Genomic DNA, 10,082 nt, shown 5'->3' with positions numbered 1-10,082 from the left:
TCTTTTTCAACCATACTGTAGGTTCTTTCAGCTTTAGATAAACTTCTGGATGCATGTGCAACTGGTTGGTTGCAGTTTGCTTGACACATTGGCTTGCTGTAACACACAATTGACCCTGTACAAAGATGCATCAGAAGCTAGTACTAAACTTTTACAAGGGTCATACAATACAAGTAACTTGTTGGAACATAGCAGGTTTCTGGCCTTGTTAAAGGCTGTCTCTTGAGATTTACCCCAAACCCAGTCGTCACCTTTGCGTAGCAATAAATGCAATGGTTCCAGCAAAGTGCTCAACCCCAATAGAAAGTTACCAAAATAATTGAGGAGTCCCAGGAATGAACGCAGCTCCATCACATTGTGTGGTCTGGGTGCATTCTTGATGGCCTCCGTCTTGGAGTCGTGGTCTGATGCCGTCTGCCGCAATCTTTTTCCCCAGAAATTCAACCTCTGGCGCCAGGAAAACACACTTGGAGTGTTTCAACCTGAGTCCCATTCTGTCCAGTCACTTGAGAACCTCTTCCAGGTTGTGCAAGTGTTCGGTGGTGTTGCGGCCAGTGATCAAGATGTCGTCTTGGAACACCACGGTGCGCGGAACTGATTTCAGCAGACTCCCCATGTTCCTCTGGAAGATGGCCGCCATCGATTGAATCCCAAAGGGGTATCTGTGGTATATGAACGCTCCTCTGTGCGTGTTGATGCATGTCAAGTTTTTCAAAGGTTCAGCCAGCTTCTGTATCATGTAAGCAGAGGTTAGATCCAGCTTGGTGAACGACTTCCCCCCTGCTAGCGTTGCAAACAGGTCATCCGCTTTGGGTAGTGGGTACTGGTCCTGTAACGAGACTTGACTGATCATTACCTTGTAGTCCCCACAGATTCTGACCGTCCCATCGCTCTTCAACACTGGAACAATTGGACTGGCCCACTCGTTGAATTCGACTGGCGATATAATCCCCTCTCTTTGAAGGCTGTCCAGCTTGATCTCGACTTTCTCTCGCATCATGTATGGAACCGCTCGGGCCTTGTGATGAACCGGTCATGCATCGGGGACTAGATGGATCCGCACTTTGGCACCTGTGAAGTTGCCGATGCCTGGCTCGAATAACGACGGGAATTTGTTTAGCACTTGGGCGCACGAGGTGTCATCCTCCGAAGACAGTGCTTTGATGTTGTCCCAGTTCCATCGGATGTTTCCTAGCCAGCTACTGCCGAACGGCATTGGGCCATCACCTGGTACAATCCATAGTGATAACTCATGCACAGCTCCATTGTACGATATCTTCACTGCTGCACTGTCAATGACTGGTATGAGCTCGTTGGTGTAAGTGCGCAGCTTGGTGTGGATCGGACTTAGTTTTGGCCTTTGTGCCTTGTTGCCCGACAGTTTCTCAAAAGCCTTCTGGCTCATAATTGACTGATTCACCCCCGTGTCCAATTCTATGGAAACTGGAATGGCGTTTAATTTGACTTTTAACATTATCGGAGGGCTTTTGGTGGTGAAGGTGTTTACCCCATACACTTCCTCTTCAGCCTCAGGTTGAGTTGCCTCTCTTACTCGTTCGGCGTGATCCGTGCCAGATCTGTCATCTTCTGCCGACTCTGCCACGTGGTGAGTCGCAGCACGTCTGCACATTCGCTGGAGGTGCCCCATTGTTCCACAGCCCTTGCATATGTAGTGCCTGAATTCACATTGATGGACTCTATGACTGCCCCCGCAATGCCAACACGATGTTAATGGATACGTACTCACGCCCCACGGCGGGCTCTGAGTCATCCTCGGTCTGTCCTCTGCGGGCGTGTACAGTTCTGCCTGCTGAAGATGTTATTTTATGCACAATACTTGCTGGTCAGTTCCGATGCTGCAATGATATCTGTTTGGTGTTATTGTTCGTGGACATAAAAGCCTTGGCTATCGTGATAGTCTTGCTCAGATCTAGGGATTCGGCAGACAGCAGTTTGCGAAGAATGACCTCGTGGCCGATTCCAAGCATGAAAAAGTCCTGCAACACTTCCCCCCAAAAATCCAGCAAATACGTACGATCTCGCAAGGCATCTTAGATCAGCGACCGAGCTTGCCATGTCCTGGCCTTCGAAGCGGTGGTGCATATAAAAGCGATACCTGGCCATCAAGATGCTCTCCTTCGGCTTGAGGTGTTCCCGAACCAGCGTGCACAACTTTTTATATGTCTTGTTCGTTGGTTTCGTCGGTGCTAGCAGATTTTTGATGCGGCCATATATCGTGGACCCGCAAACGGTGAGGAGAATCGCCCTGCGCTTGAACGCGGTTTCTGCCTTTTCCAGCTCGTTGGCCATGAAGTACTGATCAAGACGCTCAATGAAGGCTTCCCAATCATCACCCTCAACAAATCTCTCAGGAATACCAACGGCAGCCATAACTGTATGAAAGTTCGTGATCTGTTACTTGTCGACAAGTGTTACATTGAGAATAACTCCACAAGACTGTGGCCCCAAGTTTCCACACGCGGCGAAAAAGGCGCCCCTCAGAGCTGGGCGCCTGTTTTTCGCGCCGAAAACGGCGCCTGAAAAACAACGCGCTATTCTCGAGCTCCTTGGAGCTCGATGTCTGCTTGGCGCGGCGCACAGGGGGCGGAGCCTACCACTCGCGCCGATTTTGTAAGTAGGAGGGGGCGGGTACAATTTAAGTGAGGCTTCTTGGTGCCGGCAACCCTGCGCGTGCGCGTTGGAGCGTTCGCGCACGCGCAGTCTGAAGTAAACATTGGCACTCGGCCATTTTTAAAAGTGCTGCAGAAAAAGTGAAGATTTGTTTCTTGGACCCCTGCAAAGGCTTGCATTTTAATTTTCTTGATATTTCTGTGTGTGAGGGAGTGCTTTTAGCAGCACTGCTGAATAAATCACCTGCTGAAATCAGTGAGTTCAGCTTTTCACTGCTAAACTTGCAGAACCGGTGCCTGCAAATTACGGACTGTGTGTTTGGAGAAATAAAAGTGCCAATTCAACTTTGCAATGGATCAACTTCCACCAAGAACAAAGAATTTCTTGCATGAGGAAGCAAACCATTGCATAATATGTGGTGCACCCATTCTGCAAATTTAAATATGAAGATGTTGATGTGGCTGCCTCTCCCTGTCCAAATGGCCTCAGTCAGTCCCCCTCACAGCTCAAAGGCTGCTGCTGCTCCCGACCAGCCACTGACGCCGCTGCAATCCCATGGCCGAATGGCCTCAAGTCCGTCCGGGTGCTGCATCTTCGCGGGGAATGAAGGCCTGCCTCAAGCACCAAGGCTGCTTGCTGCCTGCCCCTGCCGTCGAGACCGACGCCACACCGCTGCCTGAAAGGCCTGCCTGAAGCACTTTCACACAGGTAGGAACATGGTTTATTTAATCTTTTCTTTGCTTATAAATTTTTATTCAGGTTGGATTTATTTGTATAAGTATAACTAAGGACTGATTGTAGAATTTAATGACTTCCCTTCCCCCCTCTCCCCCCCCACCTCGTTCCCGACGCCTAATTTGTAACCTGCGCCTGATTTTTTAAAGTATAGACAAGGTTTTTTCAAGCGTACAAAAAATCTTCACTTGCTCCATTCTAAGTTAGTTTGGAGTACGTTTTCACTGTGGAAACTTTCAAATCAGGTGTCAGTGGCCGGACACGCCCCCTTTTGAAAAAAAAATTCAGTTCCAAAGTGAAACTGTTCTACCTGACTAGAACTGCAGAAAACTAAATGTGGAGAATTCCGATTTCTAAGATACTCCGTTCAACACCAGTTGCTCCTAAAAATCAGGAGCAAATCATGTGGAAACTTGGGGCCTGTATATCTTAAGGTCAAACTGTTGTGACCTTGGTCTCTTTATTGTAACTTCAGAGTGAGGAGGCAGCATGGTAGTCTGCCTTTTATACCTGCTTCTCCCACGGTGCGTCCTCTGGTGGCAAGTCTTACACATAGGTAATGTTTACATACATAACAGGACAAGTATTTACCATATAGCAAATCTACACAATGGAACTCCAGTCAAGGTAGTTTAAACATGGTCGGTATTTGTCGTATACGGTGCTGATGGACAGAATATTCTCACACTCGGTGTTAGCATCCAGGGTTTGGAGTCAGAGTAAAACTCCCTTGGCACCGTCCCATCAAACACTCCAAGGGCAGGTACAGCACGGGTTAGAGACAGAGTAAAGCTCCCTCTACACCGTCCCCATCAAACTCCGAGGGCAGGTACAGCATGGGGTTAGATACAGAGTAAAGCTGCCTCTACACTCTCCCCATCAAACACTCCCAGGGCAGGTACAGCACGGGGTTACATACAGAGTAAAGCTCCCTCTACACTGTCCCATCAAACACTCCCAGGGCAGGTACAGCATGGTTTAGATACAGAGTAAAGCTCCCTCTACACCGTCCCATCAAACACTCCCCAGGACAAGTACAGCACGGGGTTAGATAAAGAGTAAAGCTCCCTCTACACTGTCCCATCAAACACACCCAGGGCAGGTACAGCACGGGATTAGATAAAGAGTAAAGCTCCCTCTTCACCATCCCATCAAACACTCCCAGGGCAGGAACAGCATGGGGTTAGATACAGAGTAAAGCTCCCTCTACACTGTACCATCAAACACTCCCAGGGCAGGTACAGCACTGGGTTAGATACAGAGTAAAGCTCCTTCTACACTGTCCCCATCAAACACTCCTAGGGCAGGTACAGCACAAGTTAGATGCAGAGTAAAGCTCCCTCTATATTGTCCCATCAAACACTCCCAGGGCAGGTACAACACAGGGTTAGATACAGAGTAAAGCTCCCTCTACACTGTCCCATCAAACACTTCCATTAAATACAGTGCCAGTTGGTTTTGAATTGTCGACCTGTGTTTTGTTGTGGCCCGGTGTCCATTCGACACTGGATTTGTGTCCCAGATTACGGGGTTAATCCACGGTATTTCAATGTGTTCGGTTGCTGTGAGAAGGTCAGTTGGAAAATGTTTGAGTCGGGGTTAAAGTTCCCAGACACCAATGCCATGTTCTGGTCACCATGTTGGTTACAACTGAGTGGAAGATTGCGATCCCCTGGGAGGACGATGCACCAACATTAGCGTCCTCGACCAGGCCAACATCCTCAGCATTGAAACATTGACCACACTCGATGCGGGCCACATTATCTGCATGCCAGACACGAGACTCCCAAAGCAAGCACTCTACTCGGAACTCCTACACGGCAAACGAGCAAAAGGTGGGCAGTGGAAACGTTTCAAGGACCACCCTCAAAGTCTCCCTGATAAAGGGCAACATCCCCACTGACACCTGGCCAAAGACCGCCCTAAGTGGAGGAAGTGCATCCGGGAGGGCGCTGAGCACCTTGAGTCTCGTTGCCGAGATCATGCAGAAATCAAGCGCAGACAGCGGAAGGAGTGTGCGGCAAACCAGACTCCCCACCCATCTTTTCCCTCAACGACTATCTGTCCCACCTGTGACAGGACTGTGGTTCCCATATTGGATTGTTCAGCCACCTAAGGACTCACTTTTAGAGTGGAAGCAAATCTTCCTCGATTCCGAGGGACCTCCGATGATGAGGATGATGAGTTGCACGAGGTGGATCCAGGATTAATCACGGGGCGTGCAAACCCAGGCCCAACCAAATAAACGTAGGGTAAAAATATAAGGCCTCCCAAAGAGAATCGACAATAAGGGAGGAAAGGCAAGATACTTACGGACCGTAACCCCGAGTTTCCGGTCGGCCTGTCGCTTTAATTACCCACTCCCACTCTGACCGCTCCGTTCTCAGCCTCCTGTACTGGTGCAACGTAGCTCAATGCAAGCTCTAGGAACGGCACCGCATCTTTCGCTGTGGCACTTTGCAGCCTTCAGGACTCAGAGTTCAACAATTTCAGAGCTTAACCTCTGCCCATCTTTGACTCCCTTCCACACCCCCCCCCCTTCTCCCACCACCCCGGGCTTATGTTTATTTCCTCTTTGTCTATCATGGCAGCTGGTAGTTACTGAGCCATTCACACCCTATGTAGATGCATCTTTTGTTTCCTAACCTCGATCATTACTGTTTCAATTCGGCCCATCATTCCCTTTGTCTCTCAAATCTCTCCTGCCTTCCACCCCATCACTGACCTTCCCTTTTGTCCTGTACTCTGCTCTCCCCTTTCAGTGCTCCTTAAGAATCCGTTCTTCCTGAACATTCGCCAGTTCTGACCAAGGGTCATTGATCCGAAACGTTAACTCTGTTTTTCTCTCCACAGATGCTGCCTGACCCGCTGAGATTTCCAGCATTCTCTGTTTTTATATACCTATATACACTAATGTACCTATATACAGAACAGAATATGTACCAGCCTTGTTTTAATTCACAGATTATTGAGAGATATTTGCATATATGTATCGGAATCTAGTATTGCAATATTACCAGAACCAGAATATATACCTTCTTGATACAGAATATATAAGAAATAGGAACAGGAATCGGCTATTCGGCCCCTCGAACCTGCTCCGCCATTCAATACGAACACGGCTGATCTGATCTTGGGCTCAGCTCCACTTCCCCGCCCGCTCCCCATAACCCTTCACTCCTTTATCGCTCAAAAATCTGTCTATCTCCGCCTTAAATATATTCAATGACCCAGTCTCCACAGCTCTCTGAGGTAGTGAATTCCACAGATTTATAACCCTCTGAGAGAAGAAATTCCTCCTCATCTCCGTTTTAAATGGGCGATCCCTAATTCTGAGACTATGCCCCCCTAGTTCTAGTCTTCCCCATCAGTGGAAACATCCTCTCTGCATCCACCTTGTCGAGCCCTCTCATTGTCTTATACGTGTCAATAAGATCACCTCTCATTCTTCTGAGTTCCAATGAGTAGAGGCCCAACCTGCTCAACCTATCCTCATAAGTCAACCCCCTTATCTCGGGAATCAACCGAATGAACCTTCTCTGAACTGCCTCCAAAGCAAGTATATCCTTCCTTAAATATGGAGACCAAAACTGCACGCAGTACTCCAGGTGTGGCCTCACCAATACCCTGTACTGCTGTAGCAGGACTTCTCTGCTTTTATACTCAATCCCCCTTGCAATAAAGGCCAAGATTCCATTGGCCTTCCTGATCATTTGCTGTGCCTGCATACTATCCTTTTGTGTTTCTTGCACAAGGACCCCCAGGTCCCGCTGTACTGCGGCACTTTGCAACCTTTCTCCATTTAAATTGTAATTTGCTTTTCTGTTTTCTCTGCCAAAGTGGATAACCTGACATTTTCCCACATTATACTCCATCTGCCAGATTTTTGCCCACTCACTCAGCCTGTCTATATCCCTCTGCAGATTTTGTGTGTCCTCCTCACAGTTTGCTTTCATTGTTGAATATGTGCTCATACTCAGAATCGGAATTGTAGACGTGATGTAATGAACAGGAACAAATATAACTAGAGGCCCAATGGTATCAGTACACCCCAGACCAGTCAGGCCCTAGGTGGAGCAATGGTCTATTCAGAATGAGCTCTATTGCCCCGAGCAGTCACAGACAAGGTTATCTTCCTCATCATCATCATCATAGGCAGTCCCTCGGAATCGAGGAAGACTTGCTTCCACTCTAAAAATGAGTCCTTAGGTGGCTAAACAGTCCAATGCAGGAATTACAGTCCCTGTCACAGGTGGGACAGACAGTCACTGAGGGAAGGAGTGGGTGGGATTGGTTTGCCACATGCTCCTTCCGTTGCCTGTGCTTGGTTTCTGCATGCTCTCGGCGTTGAGACTCGAGGTGCTCCCGGATGCACTTCCTCCATTCAGGGCGGTCTTTGGCCAGGGACTCCCAGATGTCGGTGGTGATGTTGCACTTTATCAGGAAGGCTTTGAGGGAGTCCCTGCAATGTTTCCTCTGCCCATCTTTGCCTCGCTTGCCGTGAAGAAGTTCCGAGTAGAGCGCTTCCTTTGGGAGTCTCGTGTAGGGCATGCCGACAATGTGGCCTGCCCAGCGGAGCTCACTGAGTGTGGTCAGTGCTTCGATGCTGGGGATGTTGGCCTGGTCGAGGACGCTAATGTTGGTGCGTGTGTCCTCCCAGGGGATTTGTAGGATCTTGCGGAGACAACGTTGGTGCTATTTCTCCAGCGACTTGAGGTGTCTATTGTACATGGTCCATGTCTCTGAGCCATACAGGAGGGTGGGTATTACTACAGCCCTGTAGACCATGAGCTTGGTGCCAGATTTGAGGGCCTGGTCTTCGAACACTCTTTTCCTCAGGCGGCTGAAGGCCGAAAGCATGGGTTGTACACTAAACATCCGTAAGACAAGATTCCTCCACCAACCTGACCCCGCCACACAGCACTGCCCCCCCAGTCATCAAGATCCACGGCGCGGCCCTGGACAACGTGGACCACTTCCCAATACCTTGGGAGCCTCTTATTAACAAGGGCAGACATCACCGACGAGAAAAGAATATACGGGAGGTACTCACCGCCTGTATATTTTAACGATTAGGTACAGGGTGATCGCCAATCCCAGAGTTCCCAGGATAACTCCCACAGCACAGACAATGATCCGGGAATCGGGCATCATGGATGGCGCATCTGTGTGAGAATCAGGACGGCAAATTCATTCCTTGTCGGCTATTCAACGACCTTTACGGTTCGAAAAATGCGCGTAGCAATGAGGCGACGTTATTTAAAGCCATAGGTAGAAGGGTTAGCGAAGGGAATAAAGATTTGCATTTATATAGCGCCTTTCACGACCACCAGACGTCCCAAAGTGCTTCACAGCCAATTAAGTACTTTTTTTGAAGTGTGGTCACTGTTGTAATGTGGGAAATGTGGCAGCCAATTTGCGCACATCAAGCTCCCGCAAACAGCAACGTGATAATGACCCAGATGATCTCTTTTCCTTCTGTTGGTTGAAGGATAAATATCGGCCACAGGACATAGGGGAGAACTCCCCCCTGTTCTTCTTCAAAATAGAGGCCGTGGGGTCTTTTACGTCCACCTGAGAAGGCAGATGGGGCCTCGGTTTAATGTTTCAACCGACAGACGGCACCTCCGACAGTGCGGCGCTCCCTCAGTACCGCCCCTCCGACAGTGCGGCACTCCCTCAGTACTGCCCTTCCAACAGTGCGGCGCTCCCTCAGTACCGCCCCTCCGACAGTGCGGCACTCCCTCAGTACTGCCCTTCCAACAGTGCGGCGCTCTCTCAGTACCGCCCCTCCGACAGCGCAGTGCGGCACTCCCTCAGTAACGCCCCTCCAACAGTGCGGCACTCCCTCAGTACTGCCCTTCCAACAGTGCGGCGCTCCCTCAGTACCGCCCCTCCGACAGCGCAGTGTGGCGCTCCCTTAGTACCGCCCCTCCGACAGCGCAGTGCGGCGCTCCCTTAGTACCGCCCCTCCGACAGCGCAGTGCAGCGCTCCCTTAGTACCGTCCCTCCGACAGCGCAGTATGGCGCTCACTCAGCACCACATGGAGTGTCAGCCTAGAAATTATGCACTCAATTCTCTACCACCCTTTCAGGCAGTGAGTTCCAGACACACACCCCCACCCGCCCACACCCCGCGCCCCCACACACACAGAAGTTGGAAACATTCTGATCCTGTGTATTTTTCAAGTGCAGTCGGCAGTAACTTAACATGTCGTTACTGTACTAGACTTAGGGCCACTCGACTAATTCCAAGTCTAAAGCATCTTAGTTATTAGGAAAGGCTCAAAGAGTTGGGACTCTATACCTTCGAGCAGCCGAGACTGAGGGCGATGTGATTGAGGTTTATAAGATAATGAAGGGAATAGATCGTGTTCCAGCTGACCGTTTATTTCAATTCGAAGGAGTATTGAAACAGCAACAGACAGCTGTGTGTCTTCGGGACGCAGGTTGCCACTAAGATCTGGGCCGACAGTCAATATCAGCAGACAGCCGGGGAACTGGTGATTGTCTGTTTCCAGCAGTCTGTGTGGCCCCCGGCCTGCAAGCACCATCGGAGTGGGCCGGGGAGCAGAAGGAACGGCGTGGCTGCCTGGCCCAGCAGGCTGAGCGGCCCCCGGCCTGTGAGCACTATCGGAGCAGGCCGGGGAGCAGAAGGAACGGCGTGGCACCGTACCACTCCAGGGAGCAGCACGTGCTGGAGCAGGAGAGCAACG

The sequence above is a fragment of the Pristiophorus japonicus genome, chromosome 4, assembly GCF_044704955.1.
Source record: "Pristiophorus japonicus isolate sPriJap1 chromosome 4, sPriJap1.hap1, whole genome shotgun sequence".
Taxonomy (NCBI): Eukaryota; Metazoa; Chordata; class Chondrichthyes; family Pristiophoridae; genus Pristiophorus; species Pristiophorus japonicus.
The sequence above is the reverse complement of the archived record's forward strand: the minus strand, read 5'-3'. Positions refer to the sequence as shown.